General features: G+C 39.9%; 1 non-coding gene across 1 annotated transcript; it reads right to left on the bottom strand.

Annotated features, from left to right (window-relative positions):
• Positions 1–4,898: 4,898 nt before the first annotated feature.
• On the bottom strand, positions 4,899–5,006 carry LOC112804164 (small nucleolar RNA R71). The gene has a single exon (XR_003202782.1). It is a non-coding gene; the product is annotated as a small nucleolar RNA R71 (small nucleolar RNA).
• Positions 5,007–10,813: the final 5,807 nt, after the last annotated feature.

Genomic DNA, 10,813 nt, shown 5'->3' on the forward strand with positions numbered 1-10,813 from the left:
CATCCATAAAAACCTCCATACAGTCCTCAAGAAGGTCAGAGAAAAGATTCATCATGTACCTTTGGAAAGTAGCTGGTGCATTGCACAAGCCAAAGAGCATTCTCTTATAGGCATAAGTCCCAAAAGGACATGTAAAAGTAGTCTTTTCCTGATCTTCAAGGGCTATATGAATCTGGAAGTAGCTTGTGTAACCATCTAAAAAGCAATAATGTGATTTACCTGACAGGCGATCCAGCATTTGATCAATGAATGGAAGAGGGTAGTGATCCTTACGAGTAGCTTGGTTGAGATGCCTATAATCAATGCAGACCCTCCAGACGTTCTGTACTCTGGTTGCTATGAGCTCTCCATGCTCATTCTTCACTGTAGTGACTCCAGACTTCTTGGGCACCACTTGTACTGGGCTCACCCATTCACTGTCTGAGATGTGGTAGATAATATTTCCCTCTAATAGTCTGGTCACTTCCTTCTTGACAACCTCTAAGATAGTGGGGTTCAGTCTTCTTTGGGGTTGACGAACGGGTCTTGCTCCTTCTTCTAAAAATATTCTGTGCTCACAAACTTGAGGGTCGATGCCTACTATGTCTGCCAAACTCCACCCAATTGCTTTCTTGTGCCTCCTCAGCACACTAAGTAACTGCTCTTCCTGTTGAGAAGTGAGGTCCCGTGCAATGATAACTGGAAACTTCTGCTTGTCCTTGAGGTAAGCATATTTAAGGTGTGGAGGGAAGGGTTTCAATTCTAACTTCTGTTCATGGTCAGGATCTGGATTGTTTGGAGCTGGTGGCAGTGGTAGATTACTTTCATTGTCCTCAAAATTCCCCACACTCGGACCTTGTCCTATGTACTTCTTTTCAAATTCCTCCTGGTGAACTTCAGCTATGGTCTCATCTATAATGTCACACTGGAAGATAGAATGATCTTCTGGAGGATGCTTCATAACTCCATTCAGATTGAAGCTTACTACTCAGCCGTCTATTTCAAAAGAGTATGTTCCTGCAAAAGCATCTAATTTGAACTTCAAGGTCTTCAAGAAAGGTCTTCCAAGTAGGATTGATGATGGTTTCTCTGATTCATTTTGGGGCATCTCCAGGATGTAAAAATCAATGGAGAAAGTGAGACCTTTAATACCCACTAATACATCTTCAACAACTCCAGCCACTGTAATAATACTTTTATCTGCTAACACAAAACGAGCTGCCGACCTTTTAAGGGAGGGAGCCTCAAAACATCATATACAGATAAAGGCATTATACTAACACATGCTCCTAAATCACACATGCAGTCAGAAAATATCACACCTCCAATGGTACAGTTAACCATGCATAGACCTGGGTCATTACATTTTTCAGGTAAATTTTCCATTAAAGCAGATATAGAACTACCTAAAGGAATAGTTTCTAATTCATTAATTTTGTCTTTATGTATGCATAAATCCTTTAGAAACTTTGCGTATTTAGGTACCTTTTGAATAACATCAAAAAGGGGAACAATTACCTCAATCTTTTTGAATATTTCTACCATTTTGGGATCAGGTTCCAACTGCTTTCTGGGCTTCCTTGCAAGTTGTGGAAATGGAATAGGAATGGCATTTTTACAGTGTCTGCACCCCTTTGGTGCTTCCTCCTATGATCTAGCGTCTTCTTCCTGAGCCATGTCCTGTATATCCTTTTCTTCCTCAACATCTTCTATTTCCACTACCTCTTCAGCTGAGGCGTGTTCAGGTAGGTTTGGCTCTTCCTGATTCCTCTCTTGCAATGTGGTTCCGCACCTTAGGGTGATGGCATTAATGCCACCCTTTGGATTGGGCATTAATTCCTCTCTTTAGTCTTATGCTATCTTAGATCATGGGGCTGGCCTCACGGCCATGCCTAAACCTTGTTCTTATGTATTTTCAACGGTGGAGTTTCTACACACCATAGATTAAGGTGTGGAGGTCTGCTGTACCTTGAGTATTAATGCAATTACTATTGTTCTTCTATTCAATTCAGCTTGTTTTTGTTCTAAGATATCACTTGTTCCTCAACTTGATGAATGTGATGATCTGTGACACTCATCATCATTTTCACCTATGAACGTGTGCCTGACAACCACTTCCGTTCTACCTTAGATTGAGTGGATATCTCTTGGATTCCTTAATCAGAATCTTCGTGGTATAAGCTAGAATTGATGGCGGCATTCAAGAGAACTCGGAAGGTCTAAACCTTGTCTGTGGTATTCTGAGTAGGATTCAATGATTGAATGACTGTGACGAGTTTCAAACTCCTGAAGGCTGGGCGTTAGTGACAGACGCAAAAGAATCAATGGATTCTATTCCAACCTGATTGAGAACCAACAGATGATTAGCCGTGCTGTGACAGAGCGCGTTGAACATTTTCACTGAGAGGACGGGACTATAGCCACTGACAACGGTGATGCCCAACATACAGCTTGCCATGGAAAGGAGTAAGAAGGACTGGATGAAGACAGTAGGAAAGCAGAGAGACAGAAGGGACAAAGCATCTCCATACGCTTATCTGAAATTCTCACCAATGAATTACATAAGTATCTCTATCTTTATGTTTTATGCTTTATTCATATATCACCCATAACCATTTGAATCTGCCTGACTAAGATTTACAAGGTGACCATAGCTTGCTTCATACCAACAATCTCCGTGGGATCGACCCTTACTCGCGTAAGGTTTATTACTTGGACGACCTAGTGCACTTGCTGGTTAGTTGTGCGAAGTTGTGAAATTATGTTTAGACCATGGTATTGAGCACCAAGTTTTTGGAGCCATTACGGGGACTGTTTGAGTTGTGAAAAGCAGAGATCACAATTTCATGCACCAAGTTTTTGGCACCGTTGCCGGGGATTGTTGAGTTTGGACAACTGACGGTTCATCTTGTTGCTTAGCTTAGGTATTTTTCAGAGTTCTTAAGGATGAATTCTAGTGTTTCAAGGTGATGTTCTTATCATCACCAAAGCTGATTGATTTTCATCAATTTAGCTCTTGAATGCAATGTCCTGCTGAAGCTTGGCTAGCCATGTCTAAATTCTTTAGATTGAAGCTTTAGACTAACATTGCATGATTCCTGGAATTCTCATTAAGAATTTGGTATCTTTATTTTCTGTTCCACTTAATTTTCGAAAAAACCAAAAAAAATTACAAAATCATAAAAACCAAAAATATTTTGTGTTTCTTGTTGAGTCTAGTGTCTCATTTTAAGTTTGGTGTCAATTGCATGTTTCTGTTCTTCTTACATTTTTCGAATTCATTCATGTGTCTTCATTAATCTTCAAGTTGTTCTTGATGATTTCCTTGCTCTGATCTTTAAATTCTCTTGTCTTGAGTGTTTTGTTGTGTCTCATATGCATTCTCAATTTGTTAGTGTCAGTAGTATACAAACTTCTAAGTTTGGTGTCTTGCATGCATTGTTATTTGATTTTAGTTGCATTTTGATTATTCCTCATCATTAAAAATCCAAAAACAATTTTAATTTGTGTCTTTTCAAGTCAATAATACAGAGAATTGAAGATTCAGAACATACAGCAGAGGAATTACATAGAAAAAGCTGGGTGTTCAAAACGCCTAGTGAGAAAGGAAAACTGGCATTTAAACGCCAGCCAGGGTGCCTGGTTGGGCGTTTAACGCCCAAAAGGGTAGTGATTTGGGCGTTAAACGCCAGGATGGCACAAGAGGGAAGATTCTGTTTTTAACTCAAATTTTTTTCAAGTTTTCAAAATTTTTCAAAATCAAATCTTTTTCAAATCATATCTTTTCAATCATAATCAATTTCTTTCTTTTTCAAAAATACTTGCTATCAATTAATGATTTGATTCAACATTTCAAGTATGTTGCCTTTTCTGTTGAGAAAGGTTTAATGTCTGAATCATATCTTTCTTGATTAGGCAGGTTATTAATTTTTAAAATCAAATCTTTTTAAATTGTTTTTCAAATCATATCTTCTCAATCACATCTTTTTAAAACCATAACTTTTCAATCATATCTTCTTAATCACATCTTTTTCAAAATAGTTTTCAATCATATCTTTTTGATTTCTAATTTCAAAATCTTTTTCAAAAAATCACTTTATTTCTTTCAACTTTAATTTTTGAAAATCATTCTTCAAAATTTTCAAAATGTTTTTAAAATCTTTTTAATTTATTTTCGAAAATTTCTTCCCCTCTTCTCACATCCTTCTATTTATGGACTAACACTACTCCTCAATGCACAATTCAAACTCCATCTTTCCTTGATAAGTTCGAATTTTCTACCTCTTCCTTCTATTTTTCTTTTCCTCTGACACCTCAAGGAATCTCTATACTGTGACATAGAGGATTCCATATTTTCTTGTTCTATTCTCTTTCATATGAGCAGGAACAAAGACAAAAGCATTCTTGTTGAGGCTGACCCTGAACCTGAAAGGACCTTGAAGCGAAAGCTAAGAGAAGCTAAAGCACTACTCTCTAAAGAGGACCTAACTGAAATCTTCAAACAAGAAGAAGACATGGCAGCCAAAAACAACAACAATGCCAACAGTGCAAGGAAGGTGCTGGGTGACTTTACTGCACCTACTCCCGACTTCTATGGGAGAAGCATCTCTATCCCTGCCATTGGAGCAAACAACTTTGAGCTTAAGCCTCAATTAGTTTCTCTAATGCAACAGAATTGCAAGTTCCATGGACTTCCATTAGAAGATCCTCATCAATTTTTAGCTGAATTCTTACAAATCTGTGACACTGTCAAGACTAATGGGGTTGACCCTGAGGTCTACAGACTTATGCTATTCCCTTTTGCTGTAAGAGACAGAGCAAGGATATGGTTTGACTTACAACCTAAAGAAAGCCTAAACTCTTGGGAAAAGCTAGTCAATGCCTTCTTGGCAAAGTTCTTTTCACCTTAAAAATTGAGTAAGCTTAGAGTGGAAGTCCAAACCTTCAGACAGAAGGAAGGTGAATCCCTCTATGAAGCTTGGGAAAGATACAAACAATTGATCAGAAAGTGTCCTTCTGACATGCTTTCTGAATGGAGCATCATAGGTATCTTCTATGATGGTCTGTCTGAACTGTTCAAGATATCATTGGACAGCTCTGCTGGAGGATCTCTTCATCTGAAGAAGACGCCTACAGAAGCTTAAGAGCTCATTGAAATGGTTGCAAATAACCAATTCATGTACACTTCTGAAAGGAATCCTGTGAACAATGGGACGAATCAGAAGAAATGAGTTCTTGAGATTGATACTCTGAATGCCATACTGGCTCAGAACAAAATATTGACTCAGCAAGTCAATATGATCTCTCAAAGTCTGTTTGGAATGCAAGCTGCACCAGGCAGTACTAAGGATGCTTCATCTAAAGAATAAGCTTATGATCTTGAGAACCCTTCAATGGAAGAGGTGAATTACATGGGAGAACCCTATGGAAACACCTATAATCCTTCATGGAAAAATCATCCAAATCTCTCATGGAAGGATCAACAGAGACCTCAACAAGGTTTCAACAACAATAATGGTGGAAGAAACAGGTTTAGCAATGGCAAGCCTTTTCCATCATCTTCTCAGCAACAGACAGAGAATTCTAAGCAGAGCCACTCTGACTTAGCAACCATGGTCTCTGATCTAATCAAAATCACTCAAAGTTTCATGACTGAAACAAGGTCCTCCATTAGGAATTTGGAGGCACAAGTGGGACAGCTGAGGAAGAAAATTACTGAACTCCCTCCTAGTACTCTTCTAAGCAATACAGAAGAGAATCCAAAAGGAGAATGCAAGGCCATTAATATGACCCACATGGCCGAACTTGGAGAGGAGGAAGAGGCAGTGATCGCCACTGAGGAAGACCTCAATGGACGTCCACTGGCCTCCAATGAGTTCCCTAATAAGGAACCATGAGAATCTGAGGTTCATAATGAGACCATAGAGATTCCATTGGATTTACTTCTGCCATTCATGAGCTTTGATGAGTATTCTTCCTCTGAAGAGGATGAAGATATCACTGAAAAGCAAGTTGCTAAATACCTTAGAGCAATCATGAAGTTAAATGACAAGTTATTTGGTAATGAGACTTGGGAGGATGAACCCCCTTTGCTCACCAAAGAACTGGATAACTTGTCTAGGCGGAAATTACCTCAGAAGAGACAGGACCTGAGAAGTTCTCAATACCTTGTGCCATAGGCACCATGACCTTCAAGAAGGCCTTGTGTGACCTAGGGTCAAGCATAAACCTCATGCCTCTCTCTGTAATAGAGAAGCTAGGGATCTTTGAGGTACAAGTTGCAAGAATCTCACTAGAGATGGCAGAAAATTCAAGAAAACAAGCTTATGGACTTGTAGAGGATGTTCTGGTAAAGATTGAAGACCATTACATCCCTGCTGATTTCATAGTCCTATAGACTGGGAAGTGCATGGATGAATCCATCATCCTTGGCAGACCCTTCCTAGCCACAACAAAGGCTGTGATTGATGTTGACAGAGGAGAGTTGATCATTCAAGTGAATGAAGAATCCTTTGTGTTTAAGGCTCAAGGATATCCCTCTGTAACCATGGAGAGGAAGCATGAAGAGCTTGTCTCAAAACAGAGTCAAACAGAGCCCCCACAGTCAAACTCTAAGTTTGGTGTTGGGAGGCCACAACCAAATTCTAAGTTTGGTGTTGAACCCCCACATTCAAACTCTAAGTTTGGTGTTGGGAGGTTCTAACATTGCTCTGAGTATCTGTGAGGCTCCATGAGAGCCCTCTGTCAAGCTACTGACATTAAAGAAGTACTTGTTGGGAGGCAACCCAATGATATATTTATCTACATTCCTTTGTTATTTTATGTTTTCTGTAGGTTGATGATCATGGGAAGTCACAAAATCAATTGAAAAAGCAAAAACAGAATGAAAAACAGAAAAAAAATAGCACACCCTGGAGGAAAACCTTGTTGGCGTTTAAACGCCAGTAAGGGCAGCAAATGGGCGTTTAACGCCCAGTCTGGCACCATTCTGGGCGTTTAACGCCAGAAAGGGGCACCAGACTAGCGTTAAACGCCAGGAAAGGGCAAGAAGTTGGCGTTAAACGCCAGAAATGGGCACCAGCCCGGTGTTTAACACCAGAATTGGCATGAAGAGCATTTTTGCTCGCCACTTGGTGCAGGGATGAATTATCCTTGACACCTCAGGATCTGTGGAACCCACAGGATCCCCACCTACCCCACCACCCTCTCTCTTCTTCACCCATTCACCAATCACCTCAACACCTCTTCCCCAAAAACCCCTCACCTATCAAATCCCACTATTCTCTTCACCACTCACATCCATCCTTCATGAAACGCCACCTACCTCACCATTCAAATTCAAACCACTTTCCCTCCCAAACCCACCCATAATGGCCGAACCACAAAGCCATCTCCATCTCCTCTATTTCTTCTTCTTCTACTCTCTTCTTTCTTCTTTTGCTCGAGGACGAGCAAACTTTTAAGTTTGGTATGGTAAAAGCATTGCTTTTTATTTTTCCATAACCATTTATGGCATTCAAGGCCGGAGAAACCTCTAGAAAGAGGAAAGGGAAGGCAAAAGCTTCCACCTCCGAGTCATGGGAGATGGAGAGATTCATCTCAAAGGTGCATCAAGACCACTTCTATGAAGTTGTGGCCATGAAGAAGGTGATCCCCGAGGTCCCTTTCAAACTCAAAAAGAGTGAATATCCGGAGATCCGACATGAGATCCGAAGAAGAGGTTGGGAAGTTCTTACCAACCCCATTCAACAAGTCGGAATCTTAATGGTTCAAGAGTTCTATGCCAATGCATGGATCACCAAGAACCATGATCAAAGTGTGAACCCGAACCCAAAGAATTGGCTTACAATGGTTCGGGGGAAATGCTTAGATTTTAGTCCGAAAAATATAAGGTTGGCCTTCAACTTGCCTATGATGCAAGGAGATGAACACCCTTACACTAGAAGGGTCAACTTTGATCAAAGGTTGGACCAAGTCCTCATAGACATTTGTGAAGAGGGTGCTCAATGGAAAAGAGATTCAAGAAGGAAGCCGGTTTAACTGAGAAGGCATGACCTCAAGCCCGTGGCTAGGGGATGGTTGGAGTTTATCCAACGCTCAATCATTCCCACTAGCAACCGGTCTGAAGTTACTATAGACCGGGCCATCATGATTCATAGCATCATGATTGGAGAGGAAGTAGAAGTTCATGAGGTTATAGCCCAAGAACTTTATAAGGTGGCAGACAAGTCCTCTACCTTGGCAAGATTAGCCTTTCCTTATCTTATTTGTCACCTCTGTTATTCAGTTGGAATTGACATAGAGGGAGACATCTCCATTGATGAGGACAAGCCCATCACTAAGAAAAGGATGGAGCAAACAAGAGATCCCACTCATCATGAAATCCCTGAGATACCTCAAGGGATGCACTTTCCTCCACAAAACTATTGGGAGCAAATCAACACCTCCCTAAGGGAATTGAGTTCCAGCATGGGACAACTAAGGGTAGAGCACCAAGAACATTCGATCCTCCTCCATGAAATCAGAGAAGATCAAAGAATCATGAGAGAGGAACAACAAAGGCAAGGAAGAGACATTAAGGAGCATAAGCACTCCATAAGATCTTCAAGAGGAAGAACAAGCCGCCATCACTAAGGTGGACCCGTTCTTTAATCTCCTTGTTCTTTATTTTTCTGTTTTTCGAAAATTATGCTTATGTTTACCTATGTTTGTGTCTTATGGTCATTAGTGTCTTAGTGTCTATGCCTTAAAGTTATGAATGTCCTATGAATCCATCACCTTTCTTAAATGAAAAATGTTCTTAATTGAAAAAGAGAAGAATTGCATGAATTTTGAATTTTATAACAGATTAATTATTTTGATGTGGTGGCAATACTTTGACTTTTGAATGTATGCTTGAACAGTGCATATATCTTTTGAATTTGTTGTTCATGAATGTTGGCTCTTGAAAGAATGATGAAAAAGGAGACATGTTACTGAGGATCTGAAAAATCATAAAAATGATTCTTGAAGCAAGAAAAAGCAGTGAAAAAAGAAAAAAATCGAAAAAAAGAAAAAAAGAAAAAGAAGAAAAAAAGAAATAAAGTTGTGATCCAAGGCAAAAAGAGTGTGCTTAAGAACCCTGGACACCTCTAATTGGAGACTCTAGCAAAGCTGAGTCACAATCTGAAAAGGTTCACCCAATTATGTGTCTGTGGCATGTATGTATCCGGTGGAAATACTGGAAGACAGAGTGCTTTAGGCCACGGCCAAGACTCATAAAGTAGCTGTGTTCAAGAATCATCATACTTAACTAGGAGAATCAATAACACTATCTGGATTTTGAGTTCTTATAGAAGCCAATCATTCTGAATTTCAAAGGATAGAGTGAGATGCCAAAACTGTTCAGAGGCAAAAAGCTAAAAGCCCCGCTCATCTAATTAATACTGATCTTCATAGATGTTTTTGGAATTCATTGCATATTCTCTTCTTTTTATCTTATTTGATTTTCAGTTGCTTGGGGACAAGCAACAATTTAAGTTTGGTGTTGTGATGAACGGATAATTTATACGCTTTTTGGCATTGTTTTTAGTATGTTTTTAGTATGTTTTAGTTAGTTTTTATTATATTTTTATTAGTTTTTAGTTAAAATTCACTTTTCTGGACTTTACTATGAGTTTGTGTGTTTTTCTGTGATTTCAGGTATTTTCTGACTGAAATTGAGGGACCTGAGCAAAAATCTGATTCAGAGGCTGAAAAGGACTGCAGATGCTGTTGGATTCTGACCTCCCTGAACTCGAAGTAGATTTTCTGGAGCTACAGAAACCCAATTGGTGCGCTCTCAAATGCGTTGGAAAGTAGACATCTTGGGCTTTCCAGCAATGTATAATAGTTCATACTTTGCCCAAGATTTGATGGCCCAAACTGGCATTCCAAATCAGCTCAAAACTGCCCGGCGTTAAACGCCGGAACTAGCACAAGAATGGGAGTTAAACGCCCAAACTGGCATAAAAGCTGGCGTTTAACTCCAAGAAAAGTCTTTACACATGAAAACTTCAATGCTCAGCCCAAGCACACACCAAGTGGGCCCGGAAGTGGATTTTTATGTCATTTACTCATTTCTGTAAACCCTAGGCTACTAGTTCTCTACAAATAGGACCTTTTACTATTGTATTTTCATGGGGGTAGCTATCTTTAGTCTTATGCTATCTTAGATCATGGGGCTGGCCTCACGGCCATGCCTAAACCTTGTTCTTATGTATTTTCAACGGTGGAGTTTCTACACACCATAGATTAAGGTGTGGAGCTCTGCTGTACCTCGAGTATTAATGCAATTACTATTGTTCTTCTATTCAATTCAGCTTGTTTTTGTTCTAAGATATCACTTGTTCCTCAACTTGATGAATGTGATGATCCATGACACTCATCATCATTCTCACCTATGAACGTGTGCCTGACAACCACCTCCGTTCTACCTTAGATTGAGTGGATATCTCTTGGATTCCTTAATCAGAATCTTCGTGGTATAAGTTAGAATTGATGGCGGCATTCAAGAGAATCCGGAAGGTCTAAACCTTGTCTGTGGTATTTTGAGTAGGATTCAATGATTGAATGACTGTGACGAGCTTCAAACTCCTGAAGGATGGGCGTTAGTGACAGACGCAAAAGAATCAATGGATTCTATTCCAACCTGATTGAGAACCGACAGATGATTAGCCGTGCTGTGACAGAGCGCGTTGAACATTTTCACTGAGACGACGGGACTGTAGCCACTGACAACGGTGATGCCCAACATACAGCTTTTCATGGAAAGGAGTAAGAAGGACTGGATGAAGACAGTAGGAAAGCAGAGAGA

This window comes from Arachis hypogaea, chromosome 5 (assembly GCF_003086295.3).
Source record: "Arachis hypogaea cultivar Tifrunner chromosome 5, arahy.Tifrunner.gnm2.J5K5, whole genome shotgun sequence".
Taxonomy (NCBI): Eukaryota; Viridiplantae; Streptophyta; class Magnoliopsida; order Fabales; family Fabaceae; genus Arachis; species Arachis hypogaea.